This window comes from Misgurnus anguillicaudatus, chromosome 14 (genome assembly GCF_027580225.2).
Source record: "Misgurnus anguillicaudatus chromosome 14, ASM2758022v2, whole genome shotgun sequence".
Classification (NCBI taxonomy): Eukaryota; Metazoa; Chordata; class Actinopteri; order Cypriniformes; family Cobitidae; genus Misgurnus; species Misgurnus anguillicaudatus.
The window spans coordinates 7456949-7478923 of NC_073350.2; the positions used below are offsets into that span (position 1 = coordinate 7456949).

The window sequence follows — 21975 nt, forward strand, 5'->3', positions numbered from 1 at the left end:
AGTTTTCCAGTCCTGTAGTGTGAGCTTGCAATAACTAACACCAAAAGTACACTCTACAACTATAGAAATCATCCCTGAAAGCATACTGTAGTCTTGACATCTCATAGCGCTTACCCAACAGACCGTCAGAGAGACGATGAACCTCAATGAGTGCGTTTACATGCACAGTCTTACGCCGATTATGCTTAATAAACTGATAACACCTGGGGTCATGTAAACGCGTAAATCGTTTTTCTTTAACCGGGGAAACCCCATAAACGGCGTAAGCAAAAACCGATCAGCACAGGTAGTTTTTTGCTCATTACGCTGATTTCGCGTGGCATGTAAACACCTTAACCGGCTTTCTCACGGTTTTGTCCATGTGCGCATGTCTCCGCGTATGAAAGATAAAAATCACACGCGGAAGTAAGCGCAAAGTAACGCATAAAAGTCTCCGCTCGACTAAAGCAGTTGGCAGAGAAACTGTTAAAATAGCAGCTCATGTTACATTTACAGAGGGCTGTTTCATAAAACTAGATTACAGAATAAGCCAAGCTTATTTTGTTAAGTCTGGCTTATTACCGGTGGATTTCGTTTCATAAAACAAACTTGAACTAGTTCAACCCCGGTTACTATGGAAACTTATGCTTGGAAACTAGCCTGGTCCGGAGCAGGCTAACTGTCAGGCTAAGCCTCATTTGTTGCTTAACTAGACTTCCACTAACACTGAAATGTAAATGCAATTATATTACAGCTGACTTTTTGACATTTTATTTGACTTTATTAACCACTATTAATCTAACAATTAAAGAAAATCAACGTATATCTTAAATTTGATAAATTTTGTTACAATAATAATTAATCAAATATAGACATGTGTTTCATAATATGGTATATAGGCCTATCAAATGTTGAATATAAATGATAATCTTAACTACCTCAATATAAGGATAATAGTTTATTAACAAATTTAAGAAATTAATTTTATTTATTTTTTTATTTTATTCAGATTGTCTGTCACACAAAGAGGAAATTTAATTTAAATATACAACACACAAAAGTCAAGTACAGTCATTTCATTTTTTTTATGCTTGGTGTGCATACAAATAAACATTATTTTAAAGATCTACAGTATTTGTATCTTTCTCTAGTTGTTACATTTTTCTTGAAATTTAAAAAAAAATATGGTGTCTGCATGGCTGAAGGAATACAATATAATTATGTGATGGTATGCTCTTGGCATTTTGTTGTAATGAGTTAAAATTATTTTTTATCACAGAGAAGATTGTTAGTGTCCTGCATACAATAATTTTTCAGCTCACAAGGCTTGTACTGACTTACAGTATAATGTGCTTATACCTCAGGCTTTTCTTCAACTGATCCTCACCCTGTAACCATTCATAAAACTCTGTTTATCTATCAACACCTAACACTACACTGTTAAAGAATTATGTAGAACTTACAGTATTACTGTCAGCTGTTTGCCAGTAACTTACTGTAGATTTATATGCATGTTATTTACTGACAACAGTTTGTTCAAAGTTAAATGAACATAAACATGAACAAGTCTTTTTATTTACAGAATAAAACCATCAAATAACAGCCTCATGCAAAGCATTCTGGGAACCAAAATATGAAGGAAACAACAGAAAAAGGTTAATGAGGATTTCTGGTTCACAAGATGCTTTGCATGAGGCTGTTATTTTGTGGTTTTGTGCTGTAAAATCATAGACTTGTTAGTGTTTAATGTTGATTTAACTTTGAAGAAACTATTGCAAGTAAATAATAAACCTTTAAATCTACATAAGTTACTGGCAAACAGCTGCATAACTACAGCTAATTTTTTTAACAGTGTGATAATAAACCAGTGGTTTAAAATCTCTCATCCTCCCAGCCAGGGTTTAACATGATGACTTGTGACTCTATAACGCACACATAATTTGCCATCAAAAATGTTTTGAGTAACATGTCAAGTAATAATGATTGGTCAAGAATATGTGTAACATAAATGATTTTCCACAATCATTTCTTGTACTACTGTAAATTCAGAAATGCATATGCTGTTCACCCACCATGCTCTCAGTGACCCCATTTTTTTCTTTGAAGAACAGTTCATCTGTAAAGCTTTGCTGCTGATAGATATCAGTGCTCTCCTCACTGCCAGTCAACATCTTTGGCAGCTAACATTATGAGATTAGACACTTCTATGATTATGCTTAAATCAACTATACACTTCTTATGAACAATATATTTATGTTTTATTTTCACCTGTTACTTTATTGTCTACTCAAGTTGCTGCTTTTGAAATGTACCCCCAAATAAAAAAAATTTAAATTTAAGTTACATTTAAAGTAACTGTAAATGTATTAAAATCATTCATCTGCTAAATATGTCTTATATAGGTTACTTAGTAAACTACAAATTGTATTTTAAAAGTTAAGATTTGTGTTATTTTTTAAAAAGTACAGTATATAAAAATTAGCAAAGCAAAGCTACATGAGCATTGACGGGGATCGAACACAGACCGCCGCATGCGCTGCTGAGAGCACTAACCACTAGGCCATCATTTAAAATAAGACAATATATTTAAATTTAGTTTCTCCATGCAAGGATTTAATCCATAAGGACTTTCCAACTATTTTATGGGTTTGTTTATTGCAGCAGTATTATAATTTTCAGTCAGTAGTACATTTTTCATACATTTTTATCAAAAATTACCGCTTTCTCTTTAACTTTGATCGATTTGATCCACGCTCGACCTCTAGGGCTGCTCAAGAATAGCGTGCACGCGCAATTATCTTGACTAGGGAAATCTGGATCATATTAGTTGGATTGCGTAAGCTTTATTTGCCTTTTTTGAAACCGCTTTAGCCTCGCCTCATTTGTTAGGTTAATTCAAGTCGAGTTTGTAACTTTAATCCTCGCTTTTCCAAGCGAGTTTTATGAAATAGCCCTCTGCTTTAAGTGTAAAATACAGAACTTGTCCTCTGATAAATTTGGTCCCCGCTTTGTTTATCCACAACAAGAAATTTATTTATTCTAAAATGTTCGTTCGTCTTTGACAAGGTTAAATAATGTCCAAAACATACTCCGTAGTTTGTGGTTTAAAATGTATATGTTAAGGTAAAAAATGAAAACCTCCCCGCTTAGCAAATGGTGTCATCCTCTTCTTTTACTTCTCTGCACCTGCATCGCTTGGGCTAAGCGATGCAGGTGCAGAGAAGTAAAAGAAGAGGATGACCGACCGTCATTCAGCGCGAAACACACGCAGAGTGAGAATCAGTTAAAAGTGTTGTGATGCAACTTTTTTGTTCAAATCTTACAAAATGTTTACGTTATGTTTATAATGAGCGAGTACATCACGAATCAATCTTTCAAGCCGTGTTTTTGTCTTATACTGAATCACCATGGTACACGTATAATAAGTGTTTATTTTCGGATTATTTTAGTCCGGCGGGTACCCGCGCGCTGCGGAGTAGCACAGTACCTGGGTGACTCGTCCATAGACTTAAACGGAGAGAAGTAGCACCGGTTACAATGTTCTTCCGCAAGACGCATGCAGTTTTGTGCGTCTCAGTGGGTAGTTGCTTACGTGTGTCTCCGTTGTTAAAGTTTATTGTATGATTTATCGTTAATTTGAGACTTATTTTAACAATCGGGAGTCATGTATACATGACGTCACGTGCGTCTTTTCTGGTCAGTCGTCATGAAAACATGGCGTTTGGAACAGAGTGAAAACAAACTACATATCACTGTATACCACCAGTACCGGTAAGTTATGTGTGAAATCACTAACTGTCTGACTATCAAACTAGACAATAAATATTTTTTTAGTTTGTCACATGTAGATTAATATAAAGGGGATAACGTTTTTAACCCTTAGTGCAGAAGTCACAAGTGTTTTGTTTTAGACATATAGTAAAGGTAATGGTTCAATTAAAGGACTGTTTAAAGAAAAGCTGCAAATTGACAAACTATTAATAAACCTACCATATGTTGTAGGCATAAAAGTTATAAATTAGGAGATTTGTCATTTTGACAAAGGCTTAAAACGAGGGGAGCATGCTCCCAGACCCTAGAGGGGTAATTTTCTTCTCATCTTTTTCACCCCTGACACGTTTTCATGCCTGAAAGGTCTCCAAAAAAATCTGGATTTTGGAGTTAGTTGAACCAATGTTAAATGATAGTTATTTTACAATAGACATATTATTGGTTTCTGTAGGAAAAAAGAGTGGGTGGTGGCAGCGGAGCTCATTGGGTGCTCAGCACCCCTAAAGCTCTAACCTTAGAATCGCCTCTACTTGAAGGTCTTGTTTGATCAATTGGTTCACATTTAAAGAATTTAGAAAAGCTTCTTAAAATAGCAAAGACATGTTTTTTGTGTCTAATGTAAAGCAGCGTGTTTAGTGTTTTGTAAAACAATGTGTGTAGTGTTTTCAAAAAGTGTGAGGCTAAGAATATTCCTCATAGTTGTGCAGATTTGAGTTGAAGTTTTGATATGTGTCAGGTTTCACTAACTGTATGTTATTTTTAAGCAATTGTAAAAAACTGTAAAGCGCCACCATGTAAGATTGGCTCATGGCTCCCCCATGTGGTTGATAAGTGTCGTAAATACTGCCTCGCCGTGGCCAGGGGTGTATTCCAGAAAGCAGGGTTAACTTACCATCAGATTAACCCTGAACTTTGGGTTGATCAACCCCAAACTTGCTTACTCTGGGTATGTTGGTTCCAAAACACAGTTTAAGAGTTAGTTCAATCAACCCGCTGAAAGTAACCCAGAGTTAATGCGCGCTCACGGTAACAACATAAAGGCATTGTCAATGGATCACAGATTTCACGAGTCACCATGGAAACATCAGAGAACTTTAAAGTTTTTAAATGAGAAATAACATTATAAACCAATACTTTCTGTCAAAATCAACGTTTTATAACGTTATATAAGTGCGTGATTACAAAACAGATAAAATTAATTAATTAATACGAACATATTTTACCCCATTTAAGTCCAATATTATATGTGTCTCAACGAAAATACACATAATATTATTTAACAATTATTTAAAAGCCTGTAAAAATAATCATAGATTTTATATATGATTTTAAATATATTAATTATATCTAATTAGATATATTTTGACATATATAAGATTATCTTTTCTCTTACAAAAATGAACAATGGCTTTACTACAGTTAAAACAAAAAAACATGGTTACAGTAAAACCAATATTAAGGTTTTCAAAAACCATAGTTAAAACCATGGTAAGTGTAGTAAAACCATAGTTTTACTGAATCAATGCACAGAAAAAACATGGTTACCACAACTTTAAAACCATGGTTAATTTTTGTAAGGGCTGTGGCACATAAAGTGCATAAATCTGTAATAAGGCTTATTTACAGGTTTTTTTTAGATATAATTGTATTGTGTATGCATAAAATGCACTATGATTATATTTACTATTTACTTATTTCAATGACCCTGTTTAGTTTTTGGACTTTCCATTGTATGACACATATCGCCATCTTTTTTAACATTTACTTATCTGATAAATGCACCCTCTTTTAATTGTAAAGCTTCCTTACAGTCCTTACAGGTTTTCAATAATTTTGTGTAATGCTTTTCAGTACACTACACTAAAAATGATCATTCATTTGCATTGGACAATTAGGATCTGCTGTGACAGAAGTGGAGAATAGAAATGTTACATTAGTGTCAATAGTAACATGTTCTAATATATCCTGTATCATCTAATATAACCAAATATCTCAATTTCCCTTTGGCTCAAAAATGATAGCTCAGGAAAGCACAAAAGGCCCATTTTAAAGAAAAAAAAGGTGATTTTAGAAAAAGACCAACTATAGATCAAATGTAGAGAGGGGGCTACAGATCTGAAGTGCATGTTTAAAGGGACACCATGAAACTTTTGGCCACTAGGGGGTGCTAGACACGTATTTTTCACTTCTAGCGCCCCTAGAGCCCACAAGCGCCGCAGCACTGTCGCAAAGGAAAGGAACTGGCCAACCTTAAAACTAAACTAAAAACTAAACATTTAAAATGCTAAACGATCAACATTTTGAGACAACAGGGAGAAACGCAGTCATGTTACAACTTTCTGATGAGGAACTCGTCGTGGCAGAAGCCATTTCTCAATCTGAAGGTTGCAGCCTCCGGATGTCGTATTTCTAATACGTCATTCAAGACTGTCTTATTTCACAATATTAACAATTACAAAGTTGACTATTATACTTAGTTAATCGTAAATTGTTGCAGTATGCTTATGACTTGCGAATGCAATGCTCAGTTTACCTTAATAAAGCAGGCTTGATGACGTGTGCAGCCTGCATATTTGACCTCCGGAGGCTGCAGCCTTCCAATTCAGAAACGACCAGACGTATTTCCTTGCCTTTTTCCAAACAAATATTGTTGCATCCTCTCTCTCTCCCTCGCCACCAGAATTTTCCGCAATGGCGCTCGTTATTCCTCTTTTTTGTGTGAAAATCGCTCCAAATCCAAGTAAACCGATGCGTTTAGGTCTGCCGCTTTGTAATACATCACGCGAGTGACAGCGGAACGCAGCAAATGAGGAAGAGAGAAGAGAGAAACGCTCGGATCTGATTGGTGAATGAATAGGGTTTGGTTTTACACCGTGAGCAAGTTTGAGTGCTATAGCATCCTGGATTGTAATGTAAATATCATAGACACAGTAAAAAGAAAGGTAAATACGTGAACACAGCATCTGAATACAGGGAACTATATGCAATATAATCGCCGTAATTTATAAAGAACATCGCATTTATGTATGAATCAACAGTTTATATAAAAAATTGCCTTAAAGGGGAATCGAACCCGGGTCGCCCGTGTTATAGGTCCGTGACACTAAAGACTGCGCCACAGAGTCACATAATAGAAACTGCTCTCTACACTCCTTAAGTAGCCTCCAGCAAAATTCACGTTAAAAACAAATTGTGTGGAGGAAGTGACGTATGCCGTAAAGCAGTCGAATTTTGTAGTTTTTTTTGTGCTCTGGTTACTACCACAAACCCTAAGTTTTAAAATACGAGTAAAAGTGATACAGACCCCGTCAGGCTATGGTAGACATGTCATTCAACCTATTTAAAGTCGATGTACTATCACAAGGGTCTTGAAAATGTATTATGAAGGTTGAAAAATTACATGGTATCACTTTAAGAAATAAATATGATACTATGGAATATATATTTATAATTTTATTTCATTGTGTACATGATCTAACTAATAATAGAAAATCTCTGACCACTATGCCATGTCTGTGATTAAATGGTGTTTCACCAAATGAAGGCTGTGCTTCACCTGTGTCACTCTGTGGGTCAGTGTTAAATCGAGCCTGTGCTTCATGGGTGTCATTCTGTGGGTCAGTGTCTGTGCTTCATGGGTGTCACTCTGTGGGTCAGTGTTAAATGCACATGCCTATCAGAGACTGCAGGCAGGGGTAACTTCTGTCCCTCAGTAATTATTATTTTGATAGGCATCATGTGTTTCTATTTGTTACTGTAACATTGGCACATTGTCACTTAAGTAAAATATGTTAAGATTTCTGGCTCAATATTGACAATGTATTTGCACACACAATTTATTAGAACTTTAGATTCATCTCAAATTATCTAGTAAGTGAAAGATGAGGTTATTTATGAATTGACCAAATTTAAATAGAAATGTACTTGTTAACATTAATTAACTGATGGAAATGTGTTTCATACATCCACTGATATTTGGAGATATATTAATGATGAACATAATTAAATGTATAGAATTTAGTCCGAACACAAATATCAATAATTTTTTATCAATAATGGACATAATTAAATGTACAGTAATTAGTCCAATCACAAATATCAATCCATCTTATTAAAAAAAAATGTTTCTTTAAAGAAAATATCATAAATGTTTAAGACAACAATAAATATTCGCGACTGTAAATGTAATAAAATAAATGCTTTTGTAATATTATGCAAAATATATGCTTCCACGCCCACGCTGCACGCTCATCATAAGTACACGCATGCGCAGACATCCTCCGGAGCCTCGTTTTATTAACTAAAATGAACTTACCCTGCAACATAACCTGCTCCGGAGTAGGTTATCTTCAGAGAGTCAGTTGCTATGGTTACTTACATAACCCGAAAGTTACCTCCGTTTTTGGAACCGAAAGCAGAGGTTATCCGCTTACTTACTCCTAAACATACCCGGGTAAGTCACATAACCTGCTTTCTGGAATACACCCCAGGTCAGTAGGCTGCATGTAAATTTGTTGACAAATTTTGGAAACCATGTTCTATGTTCTACAGCCAGATATCATTACCTAGCATGATAACTACAGATACAACTCTTTATACCATGTCCACAAAAAATACTGTATTTTATCATGTATTTATATCATTTTATCATCCGTTGCTTGAAATATGGTTCCAACAAATGAGTAATTGCACATATGTGTTTCGAAATAAATGTAAAGATATGCTTATAAATATGTAGATGTGCTGCTGTTAAAATGTATAGGTATAGTTTTGTTATGTAATAAGTGTAATTGTATTTTGCTTCTTATTTTACTTATTTGAATGATTTTTCTGTATAAAAGATTGTGGACCCCAGAAAGATTAGCAACCACTTTGGGGAAGCTAATGGGAATCAAAATAAACTAAACAATACAGATAACATTAGCCTATATGACTGAACTGCTCAAAGAGGAATCTGCAGCAGTTCACCATGAAATATTTATTGTGGTTTTATAGTCATCCTTCACAAGTGTATCAGAGTTAATAATTTGTTTTATTGTAAATTCTCCTGAACTCAGCAGCACCTGTTCATTCTGTTGTGATGGTGCCCTCTTGTGGTTTGGTTGTGAGATGCAGACAAAAATGCTCAGGTGACGAAAGCTGATGTGCAAGCACTTGCTATGAACAATGCACACTGTTGGTATTAGGGTTGCCAACTGTACCGTAGGGTTAGGTTTAGGGTTAACCCTAACCCGTTTTGACAAATGGCTTAAAACAATGTATAGTCACACAGAACCATACCCAGCAGGCCAACCTTTGTTTCGTATTTCAGAGTGACAAAAGTGGCAATCCTAGTTGGCATGTATATTCAGGTTCTGTCTCAATGTGGTAATATCTGTGATATATAATGTGATTATAATGTAAAAAAATGTTTGGCGGTCTAAAATTGTTGTCCCTATTCTCTTAATTAGTGCATAGTGTAAAACAAATGTCAGAGCAGTGTTGCCAACTTGGTGACTTTGTTGCTAGATTTAGCAACTTTCTAGACGTCATTAGAGACTTTATTTCAAAAGTGACTAGGACTAGACTAATTGACTAGGACAAATCTAGGGACCTATTCGGCGTGGTTCAAGACTTTTGGAGACTCTGACCACTTCTTTGATCATTTGCAGCAATGTTATTCAATAATATAGGTTAGGGTTAGGGTTAGGTTAGGGTTAGGGTTAGGGTTATTTATATTATTCTATATAGCATATATTCAGTATAGTATAAACAAAATTGTACATAATATTACTGTAACTGTCGCTGCGATCAGTAACACTGTTTCTTTATTCTCTGTTACAGATTGCAGCTCTGTATAACGTGTCAGATGAGAACTGGCCCTGCTGGCTGAGCATGGTTTTCTCACAAGGTTTTTTCTTGTCTCCTCAAATGAGTTTTCCCGGCCACTTGATCGCTGTCATCATGTTGACTTCCTTACTGAGAGACTGCTGACATTAGCATAACTTAGGACTTTCTTTACATAACTTTAATATTAGTAGTTTAGAATTGTATGCGTATAATTATTCTAATACTAACAACATTGAATACCTTCATGTGCTTCATCCTAGACTGTTCATAATTTACCATGCCTTGCAAAAGTATTCATACCCAATAAACTTTTCCACATTTTTTTCATATTACACTGTTAGACTTTTTATTGTATATATGCGGTAACTGCCAGTGAGTTACTGTAACTGCCCCAGTACATGTTTTTTTACAGTATGATGCCTTTACCGCAATTCCATTTTACAGTATAATACCCTTACTGTAACCTAGTTTTAAAAAATATATTGCTTTGGGGAATTGAGCCCAGGTCACCTGTGTCATAGGTCCATAACACTGCCACAGTGCCACAGAGTCACTTAATAAAAGTTACTCGCTACACTCCCCAAGTAGCCTCTTCTGGCACTCTCCCGTCACTCCGAGGAGCAAAATCTTGGCGTCACTAGTGTTTTGAAGTCTTGAGGTCAAATTCAAATCTGACGGTCAAGCATTTATCCATAATCCCTTTCTTGTTTCTATCTACAATTCTCAAGACATTATTTACACTGCTGAAAAACAATTCACATTTTGAAATTTGCTTCACTGCTAAAAGCATAACAAATAAAATGTATTTCATTTCATAGATATATTTTATTTTTCCATTTAATATGCTTTTATGACCTTGTTTTATTCAACTACAGTAGCACTATGGCGGTTGTTTTACAGCAGTCTACCGCAAATTCAAAACATACAGTAAATCACTGTGAATTAAATGTTAATACCGATAATGCAATGCATATCACAGTAATGAAAGGGAAAAGAAAATGATGGTATTTTACTGGGCATTTTGTGGTAAGTAACTGTAAAAATTACAGTTAAGTCTAAAGGCTCGTACAGACTACATGACTTTGAAACGTAGGTCCGAACTGTGCGGTTCACACTACATGACTTGCTCTCTGTGAAATCAGGAGTGTTCACGTTGTTGAGCAGTTCACACCACACCACACGACACAACGTGAATGCCCCACAACAGGAGGTAACGCACTACACGAGTTGAGAACAACTCTATTATCCAACGATTCTATCTTGTCTACAAACCCCGTTCTGTCACGAAAAATCACGCGATAAAACAAACCGGAAATGACGCGAAACTACACGCGCGCCGGTAAAAACCAACAGAAGAAGAAACAAGACGCGCAAAACTTTTGTTTGTATATATAGACTTCAGACAGAAATTAGTGCTGCAAACCGTTTGCGCGATGCAAAGCCGCAAAAGAAAAAAATTATAGAGATGTGATGTGGAGAGGTGAATCAGAACCACACGCGGACAGCAGGGATTAAAGATTTGAGGCGAGTAACTGTTACAGCTTGTTTAATATAGCTGCATGCTTATGTTTGGCTATGATCACATTTAAAATATCAAAGTGTTGTCTACTGTGCTTAAAAGCTGTGTTTCTTGATTTAATTATCGTTCAAATAGAATAGGACAGGCTTCGCAAAACATGATTTGGAGAGCGTTTGTCTTTGACCCTGCGATTCTATGCAACAGGTTTGTGTGATTTCATTTCAAACGAATATGAACTGAATGTTGTCATAACGTTTTTTCTGTCTGGGTATGTTTTTGAACTTTTTTGTGTCTTATAGGTGACACGTTCAAGTTCATCAGGTTCAAGTCCAGGATGGGAGACCAGCACCATCTCGCAAATAGTTTTGGATGTTCTGCTCAGGTTATAAAGGACGATTTCTTGAAGGTAGGGTTATTACAAAATATAAAGATATATATATATATATATATATATATATATATATATATATATATATATATAAAATCTACTACTTCATTTTAAAAAAAGAACACCCATAACATTGTGGACATCAGCAGTTGACTGTCTTTGATAAAAGTATTTTAGTAAAAAGTATTCTTAGAAACAGGGATATAGTTCTGAAAAGCATAAGTAATTCTATTTTTATGTCTATACATACCTGTATACATTAATTTCATAATTTTATCTGAGCTTACACTATGTGTATTTTAAAGTATTTTGTGTAGAAACATGAATTGTGAAACTAACACAACAATAAATATAAAATTACTTCTAAACCTAATATTGTAATATTTGTTATTCTACATGTTGTTTAGTTTATCGTTATACTTATTTATATGGATTAAGTAAGAGGGGGTCTCATTTATAAAGCATGCGTACGCACAAAACAGGTCTGAAAACATGCGTACGCCAGTTCCCACGCAAAGGTTGTGATCTATAAAAAAAACTTAATGGGAGAATGGGCTTGCATGGTGGGATCTGAAGATAATTCATGTACGCACACTTGCAGAAAGGGAACATTGCTTTGTCTGTCTTAATAATTTTTGGCATATGCCTTTTTGGCTTTTGTGCATACGTAGACTTTTAGTAAGGATCCTACGCACAGTTTTATAAATGAGACCCAAGGTGTTTGACTCACAAAATAACTATGCAAATAAATCCATTGTAAACTGTAGTCTTGAATATATAATAATTTAATCAGTGACATTTGGTGTGTCCTATTGTTTTAGACACCATCAACGGAAGGAGAGTGGCATACAATAGCCATGGACTTCGAAAGGAAGTGGCAGTTTCCACATTGCTTTGGGGTACTTGCTACCACTCCAGCTGTAGCAGACTGCTGACCACAACATGGATGATGGGCAGTGGAAGATTCACGGGATGTGTGCTTTTCAACCGATGAAATACACCTCACATCGCAATTGTATGGCAATAGCAAAAGTGCAACGCAATCTGATGCGGGACAACTTTGCCTCACCAGCGGGTAGTGTTTATAGGCAAGTTCATCACATTTTAAAAGGAACTGATGTAGAGTTATCCCTGCAAACAGCAGATTAAAGCCAGTTATTGTCAGTTTAGGACATTCGTTTTCTTGTGTGTTCTAAAGTCCTGTATTTGTAAAGAACACACATGTGGTTCACTTATTCATTATTTTAAGTATTCTATTTATTGTTGTGTTATTATTGAATAAATTTTAATTGCATACAAATCAAAAGGTGCAGGAATGTAATAAAGGCAATCTGCATGTTGCAATTAAGTGCCTTATACTAACTTTATTTCTTGATCCACACTCATTATTCACAGAACATTAACAATGTTTCTATACTAGGGCGATTAAACATCAACATATCAGAACATGATAAAATTTATGGCGATTGTGATGATAAGCTCTGGGCATTTTTACTCAATGTGGATTAATCTAACAGCCAATCACACACAATTATATTACGATATTTATATATCCCCCAGCCCTTAAAGGAGCTCTACACAGGGAGTTTTGTAATGTTTAATTGTGTTAATGTGGCGCACTGCATGTGTTCTAACAATGTATATTTTGTCTGTTCACATAATATACATTCTAATGTACTACATTGCACTAAAGCACTATTCATATTGCCTGTTTTTGTAAAATATGACTAAATGTGTTTAATACTTTTATACTTTGTTGCATTAAATGTATTACTTTCGATAGACCATTTATTTCATGAAACAGCACTGGGAAATTCAATCTAAACCCTTTAACAAGTTTAATCACCTTATTGATAAATGTAATACATAGTAAAGTCAATAGTTTGTAAACAAAAAAACATCGGGACCGCACATGTCATGTATGATATATGCATAAGGTAGGTTGTTCAGGTGACAACATTGATCCACTTTTGTCAGTCTCCTGGGCATTGAATATCATCACCATTATGCTTCTTTTGAGATGTGATAAAAGAACTGGGTCTTCAATATCCCTCAATTCCAAAGCCATGGTTCCCAAATGAAGTTGATGTAGTTGTTTGTGAGTCCACTTGTGCAAAAGTAAAGTCTAAAATCAATAAAGAAATGCATTCAGTTAATATTTACATTCACACTTTCATTTATTTTATTTGTTTATTCAAACTAAATATGAGAATTTATTCCTTGGTTTAAGCTCTTTCAATTGGTACAAAAGGCAGATTGTAATGTCGCTGAATATCCTCTAATACACAATATATAACAATAAACATAATTACAGTAAAAATAATTATACACTTTATAATGTTTTACAGACATATCCCAAAAATAGGATTACAATAATATCCATGTATATGGAAATATGACCAATTAATTTACATTTGACCCTATAACATTTAGATAATGTGATAATAACATTTGCTCACCTGGCTGTTTTACAGCGTTTGCTATTTCTCTCCACCGTTTCTTTTTCTCAGCGCAGTTGTTGTACATATATGTGTAACGTCATACAGGCATTCATAACTGTGACATGCTACTCATCTTTCCGTGTGACCTCAACCCCTGGTCGGATTGGCTGTAGCTCGTGACATCACAGGAGGTTGAGTCGCGCGACAGCTCCAGATATCTAGCATGCTAGATATTTTTCTGGTGTCGGCGACGCGTCTGCGAGCCGTCTGCGAGCGTCTTTGATGCGTTGTTGGCTCTTTCATACCAACAGATTCGCGAACGTCGATCGCCCGCTAATCCCCCGCGATTTGCACCCGATCACACCCCGACCTGTCGGCGAGCGAACGACTTGCAAATCGGGCTTAAATCTGGCTTAAAATCATGTAGTGTGAACTTAGCTTAACAGTGTACAACCACAAGCAAAAATTTATTTTATTGCGATTTTATATGATAGAACAACACTTAGTGGCACATCATTGTGAAGTGGAAGGAAAATGACAAATGGTAATTTTTTACAAAAAATATTTTTACGAAAAGAGTTGGATGTATTTGTATTACTTTAGCCCCCTATATCCATAACTAAAGTCCAGTTGGACCAGCTGGCCTCAAAAGTCACCTAATTAGTAAAAAAAGTCCTCCTGTGTGTAATTTAATCTCAGTATAAATACAGCTGTTCTTTGAAGCCCTCACAGGTTTGTTAGAGAACATGAGTAAACAAACAGCATCATGAAGATCAAGGACACCAGACAGGTCAGGGAGAAGTTTAAAGCAGTATTAGGTTATAAAAAATATCCCAAGCATTGAACATCTCGGAAAGCACTGTACAATCCATCATCTGAAAATGGAAATAGTATGGCACACCTGTCCAACTAAACTGACAGACCGAGCAGGGAAAGCATTAGCCAGAGAAGCAGCCATGGTAACACTGGAGGAGCTGCAGAGATCCACAGCTCAGTTGGGAAAATCTGTCCACAAGAAAACTATTAGTCGTGCAATCCACAAATCTGGAAGAGTGGCAAGAAGAAAGCCATGTTGAAAGAAAGCAAAAAATCTCGTTTTTAGTTTGCAACAAGCATATGAAAAAAAGGTGCTTTGGTCAAATGAGAGCAACATTTAACATTTTAGCCTAGATACAAAATGCTATGTGTGTGGGAAAACTAACACTGCACATCACCCTGATCACTAAAAAGATGGTGGTGGCAGCATTGTGTTGTGTGGATGTTTTCTTCAGCAGGTACAGGGAAGTTTAAAGTTGATGGGAAGAGAGCCAAATGCAGGTCAATATTAGGTGAAACATGTTAGTCTCCAAAAGACTTAAGACTGAGGGGAAGGTTCACCTTCCAGCAGGACAACGACCCTAAACATACAGCAAGAACTACAATGGAATTATTTAGATCCAAGCATGTTCAAGGACCCATTCAAATTCCAGACCTTAATCTTATTGATAATCTGTGGCGAGACTTGAAAATGGCTTTTCACAGACACTCACCATCCAATCCGACTAAGCCTAAAAAAATGTATGGATACATTATCATTTTCCATTCACTTCACAATTATGTGCCACATTGTGTTGGTCTATCAACATAAAGTCCCAATAACATACATTTTTGTTTGTGGTTGTAATGTGGAAAAAATGTGGAAAAGTACAGTGAGAATTAATACTTTTGCAAGGCACTGTAGTTTTTAATGGGGTACTACTTGTTACTTGGTTATTTAAATTAGAAATATATTTAAATAACTCCATGTAAAGTCCTGTTTGCCTACCATATCTTTTCTGGACTCCTTTTCTATATTATCCAGTTCATGTTGTCATATATATATATATATATATATATATATATATATATATATATATATATATATATATATATGTATGTATATATATATATATATATATATATATATATATATATGTATGTATATATATATATATATATATATATATATATATATATATATGTATATATATATATATATATATATATATATATGTATATATATATATATATATATGTATATATATATATATATATATATATATATATATATATATATATAAATTAAATATAACCATGGCCACAGGCAGCTATGAGGTCACCAAGGTTTGGACCTCTGTTATATATTCAAAAATAAAATTTGAAGTTCTCTGAATAATGGCATCTGAGTATATAATTCAGTTTGGACAGTTTACTGTATAGTTTAGTACAAAATGACAGAGACTGAGTGAAGCCGCTGTGAGATGCTGGCGGAGATTTGCGAGGGCGTGGGTGCAGCACCAGCAATACCATCTATACTGACAGTAATTAATTAGAGTGCCGCAGGGATGACCTACTCTTGTAGGACAGCCCCGGAAGTTGGTGCGAAACTGGTTCCCTCCATAAAAGTCATCACCATCCCACACCTTTGCCTGTGTGCCTCCCAGACCAGTTACCTCATAGGCCATGGGACTGTGTGATTTATCTGCTGCCAGGTGAACCAGTGCCAAAAGGTAAAATATATCCACTAACCATCTCCGAAACAGGAGGCCATGGAGAAATACATCGAAGAAGTCCTCAGTCAAGGAAACATCTGACCTTCGACTTCCCCTGCTGCATCACCATTCTTCTTCTTGATAATTCCGTATTGATTAGTCATCGCCCCCTCCATGTTCCAAGATTTTATGCACTCCATCTTCCGAGACCTTCTAAACCAGTACGTATTAATCCATATTGATGATCTCTATGTGAAAGAAGTCCTCCAATGCTTATGCCAATATCAGCTATATCTTAAAGTGGAAAAATGTGAGTTTCACCAACCAGCTATCTTATTCCTTGTTTACAATGTCTAATTGGAAGGAGTGAGTATGAATGAGAGGAAGGTGGAAACCATCACATCCTGGCCAACACCTATTACCATCAAAGAACTTTAAAGATTCCTTGGATTTGCCATATTCTATAACTGCTTCATTCATCAACAGCTCAATAGTCCAACCATTAACCACCTTACTCCAAGGTAAACTCAAAACTCTCACATGGACCACTGAAGCCGACCAAGGCTTTTAAACCCTCAAGACTGCTTTCACATATGCTCCTATCCTTGTCCATCCAGATCCCATGAAACTATTTACAGTAGATTTACAGTAAAAGGATACTTCATTGACAGGTGTCAGAGCTGTCCTTTCATATTCATGTGCCTTCTATTGAAATGAATTCATACCGGTGGAAGTCAACTATGACATGGGGTACCTTGAGTTACTCGCCATAAACTAGATTTAGAAAAATGGAGACATTGGCTAGAAGGTGCAAGGTATACCTTCACAGTACTTACAGACCACAAAAATCTGCAATACTTACATGAAGCGAAAAGACTCAATCTCCGCCAAGCACGCTGGATTCTATTCTTCATCAGATTCAACTTCACCATAACCTCCCGTCCAGGAAATAAAAACTGCAAAGTTGATGCTCTCTCCAGATTGTATGCCCCTGAAGAGGAAATTAATATTACACCATCCCTGAAACAACCAATGTTCTGCCGGGTTTTCCACCTAACCACAAGTATGTACCATCTAACTGGCACTGGATGGCACTGGTCACCCCAACTGTGCCATCTCCAAAATTTTCCCATAGACTACCCACTGGCAAACTCCATCCACTTTCAATCCCTCATCGTCCATGGTCATCTAGGAGTGGATTTTGCAACAGATTTGCTATCTTCTCAAATATATACCTGCATCTTCATCATCATCGAATGTTTCTCCAAGTCCATATGGTTAATATTCAGATACTTTGGTATCCCTAAAGATATCGTCTCAGACTGTGATCCTCAGTTCATATCATAAGTCTGGAAATCCTCTCCTCTGGCTATCATTCTCAAACCAATGGACAAAAAGAATACAAGATCCAAGAAGTTAGCAAATTCCTCCGAACCTTTTGACATAGCCACCAGAACTCCTGGAGCCAATTTCTCCCCTGGGCTGAGTATGCACAGAACTCCCTCCATCTGTAAACAACTGGTTTCACTCCGATTCAGTGCGTGTTCGGTAACCAGCCACCTCTCTTTCCTAGGACCGAGGATGTCCTCTCAGTGCATCATTGGTTTCAGGAAAATTAGAGGGTCTGGGGCTTGGCTTACAAACATCTGCAGGGGGCTGTGAGGTGACAACAATGAACCGTGGATGCTTATCGTGAGGGGATACCCACCTAAGTGAGACAGATGGTGTGGCTGTCCACTAAGAACATTTGCCTCTGCCTCCCGTGCAAAAAGCTGAGTCCCAGATACATCGGCCCTTTCAAAATCATAGAGAGATCAATCCGATAGCCTTTGAACTGCCACTCCCACAGCACTATCGGATTTACCCTGAGTCTACACTGTTAGGGAAATCCTGGACTCCAGATGTCTAGGTGGTTTGCTCAAATACCTGGTTGATTGGGAAGGGTTGGACCAGAGGAACGATCCTGGGTCCCTAGAAAAACATCTTGGACCCCGAGTTGTTAACCAACTTTATTAACACCCACCCAGAGAAACCTGCTCCCCGTGGCAGGGGGTTGACCACCACAGCGTCAGAAGCCCCAATGGCCCTTAGGAACGGACTGTGGGGGGGTACTGTTATGGATTCACCAGGTTCACAGTGCACTCCACCTCAACAAGCACGATCACCTGTTTATTAATCACCATCACATGTCCCTCATCAACAGCTATCACTGTTCGGTTCTTTAAGAATCTCCCCACCGAACGGGGGATCAGGAGAGGACACGTTGTTATGACTCGTTGTGGTTTTTATTTGAACTGAATGATTTTACAAACAGCTAATTTGTCCACAAATAGCAGGTTATAAACCTGTAGAAATAGAAAGGCTATAGTATAAATAACAATATTGACATATATAATATACAATACATTGTAAATATACTAATATGAATAAAATATAAATGTCAATATAGAAAATCAGTATTTAGTATTATAGATATTATAATATACTTGGTTTAAAACTGAATAACTGAATAAAGCACATCTCTAAACACAGAAATGCAAATCAATGTAAACCACATCAAATATACATCAATGTTAATGTTACACATTAAACTAATAGCCCAAAATCACAAAGGTGTAAGTTAATCTAAAGTTAATACAGTGAGTGTAGTTTTAAATAGCAACGCTGTGCATAGCAATCCATTACCAATGTAAATCGATTGACTACATTACCCATCTAGCACCGCAACCAGGAAGTTGCTCGTGTTAGTGAAACGCTCCAATTTCAAACATCTACTGGAATATACCACGGATTCTATCGAGCTGACAGTGTTAAACATCAGACTGCAAATAAGGTTTTATCAGCGTGACCAACGTAACATTTATCGAGAATACAAACCGCGCATATACATAGCGGCAGTACAGCAGTAGTGTAACAAACAAACTTAGACCGCAGTTCAATGTAGGGAAACAACAGCTTACCGGTGGCGCATCTCTCCTGACGAGACAACATGTCAAACACCAATACTCGCTCCCGCTTATAGCTCGTGCTTATTCAGTACTGGATTAAACCACCTTGTTATAGGATTTTTACTGGTTCACCTTTCAACTCTTGACTGGTTCGTGCTTTAATCAGGTAAGTGAACCTCCCACTTATTTACCTGCGTCATATTTGTTAAACACCCGTGACGTAATACGTAATAAACACTACACCTCCCACTTGACCACCTGATCATGTGATCTAAGGCGGTCAAAACAAACATTACATTACACCACATTACACGGGGTTTTTTTTTTTTTTTTTTTTTTTTTTAATTAACAATAGGACACCATTGTCACTGTTCAGGCACCTTCCCTGGAGAAAAATAAAGAGAGAGGAAAGAGAGATAGAGATAGAGAGAGAGAGAGAGAGAGACCCTGAGGTAATGCCTTCAGAATTAAGATCTAAGCGCTTAGGCAGCGCCGTCTAAGGTCACTGATCTTCCACAGGGATGAGGACTATCAATCTTCTCACGTCTCTCCGTAGGATAACTGACGTCAGCTGCTGGGGGTTCCTCCTATGTTGCCCAGTCATAAGAGAGGCAGGGGGGCCTGCACACGTCTTAACGTCAGCGTCTCTAACAAGTCCTTTCTTGTCAGGATATACGGCCTGGATCCATCCAAGCCGGAATTGCCCTCGCCGCGCGTTTTGATCAGCAATCCAAACAATGTCACCGACTGCTACATTCCTTTGAATCCGGTGCCACTTTGGTCGAACAAATAGGTTAGGTCCGGCAAGCTCACTCCACTTCTTCCAGAACATATCCACACCAATCTGTATGGCTCTGAGATGGCGCCAGGGATGAGTGCATAAGTCCATTCCTCCTGTATCCCCTCCTTGCCTGGTCCTCCCAAGAAGTAGAGTATTGGGGGTCAAGTACTCTATAGAGTCTTCTTGTTCTTGTGCCCTGGCGTCAATTGGCCTTTCGTTGGTGAGGTTAGCTGCCTGGTAGAAAAGGGTTTGGAGTTCACCCCAGGTAAGTGAGTTTGTTGTCCCTCCAAGGCTAGTGAGAGCCCTTTTTATAAGCTTGACTGCAGCTTCTGCAGCCCCGTTGCGATGAGGTGCGTCAGCCGGATGAAAGTCCCATGCCCACACTGTCCCATTCTTGGCAGCTTTGTTCTCTATAGATGTTTCCTGTAAGGTAGCTAAGTACCTATGTAAGTCTTGTAGAGCTGGTTTAGCTCCAATGAAATTAGTTCCCCTATCTGACCACAACTTTCTGGGATAGCCTCTCAATGCCACAAAACGAGAGTAAGTTTGGAGAAAGCTCTCAGATGATTGGTCATCAACAAGGTCCACATGAACTGCTCTTGATGCCATGCAACAGAATACTATGCCCCAAACTTTCTTTCCTGCTCTTTTCTTGACAGCATCTTTGATTTCAAAGGGGCCAAAGAGGTCAAGCGTGGTATACTCAAAAGGGTTAGCACGCTGTGAGCATTCTGGTGGCAGATCACTCAACATCTGCTGGCAAATTTTTCCTTTCAGTTTGCGACATGTAATACAGTCGTTCACAACTTTCTTTACTATTCTCCGGCCTTGCACAATCCATGCTTTCCTCCTGGTGCGCAGAAGCGTGGCAGCAACACCTTCATGGTTCTCGTTATGAGCTTCTCTTGACAGTAGCGTTGCAAGCCATGAACGGAATGGAAATAAAGGAACAGCTGTTCCATCTTCTTTCCAGCACTGGATTCGTCCTCCACAGAGAATGATTCCTGTGCTCTCGTCTTTGTGGACCACCAAACGGTTTAGTGTTGAGTCCAGGAACTGACTCCCATCTTGGGCTGCAAGGACCAGGTCTTTGAAGGCTTGCGCTCTCTCCTCAGTAGACAGGATAGAGTGATTTGCCTCCCACTTTGATGGGTCTGCCTCCCACTTTGAGGAGTTTGATGCCGGGCGTTTTCTCAACCAGGTTTCTGCAGCCCGACGAGTCCAGGCTATGGAACCACACAGTTTGGACAGAGAACTGAAGCGTTGAGGTTCTACAAGGCACACCAGTCTAATTGCCCAGGGCCTTCTCTGTCTATGTGCCGCTGGTGTTACACCCGGGACAGCTGGTAATGTCGGTTGGTTAACTCCATCATACTTGAGGTCCACCTTCTTGAGGTCCGCCTTGATGTCAGGCCCACTGGGGCCACCTCTTCCCTTTGACTGGGCTCTGGTGACCACTGCTGAGAAGGCTTTCCGCTGAAGTTTTCCCACATCTTCAGCAGCAGAGGGTATAATCTCACTGGCCATCTTCATAGGCCAGTCAATCTTGGGTAATTTCAGGAAATCAGGGCCTTGCTGCCACCTTGATTCTTCATTAAGTTCCTCAGGAGTCGCACCTCTGGTAAGTATGTCAGCAATGTTTAGTTGGAACTCTTGGCTACTATTCCACACGATTCTCACAGGAGTAGAGGAGGAGTGAGGGTTCGGTGCAACCAGATGGCTAATGTACCATTTAGGTCCTTCCCAGTTGTTAATTTCCTCCCTTGTGAGTTTTGCATCAGCCCCTCTTGAAACCATTTTGTGTATTTG

General features: G+C 37.6%; 1 long non-coding RNA gene across 1 annotated transcript; it reads left to right on the forward strand.

The window, feature by feature from the left end:
- The first annotated feature begins 10632 nt into the window (after positions 1–10632).
- LOC141369440 (uncharacterized) lies at positions 10633–12457 on the forward strand. The gene is made up of 3 exons (XR_012373134.1): positions 10633–11302; positions 11398–11504; positions 12308–12457. It is a non-coding gene; the product is annotated as an uncharacterized lncRNA (long non-coding RNA).
- The last annotated feature ends 9518 nt before the right edge of the window (positions 12458–21975 follow it).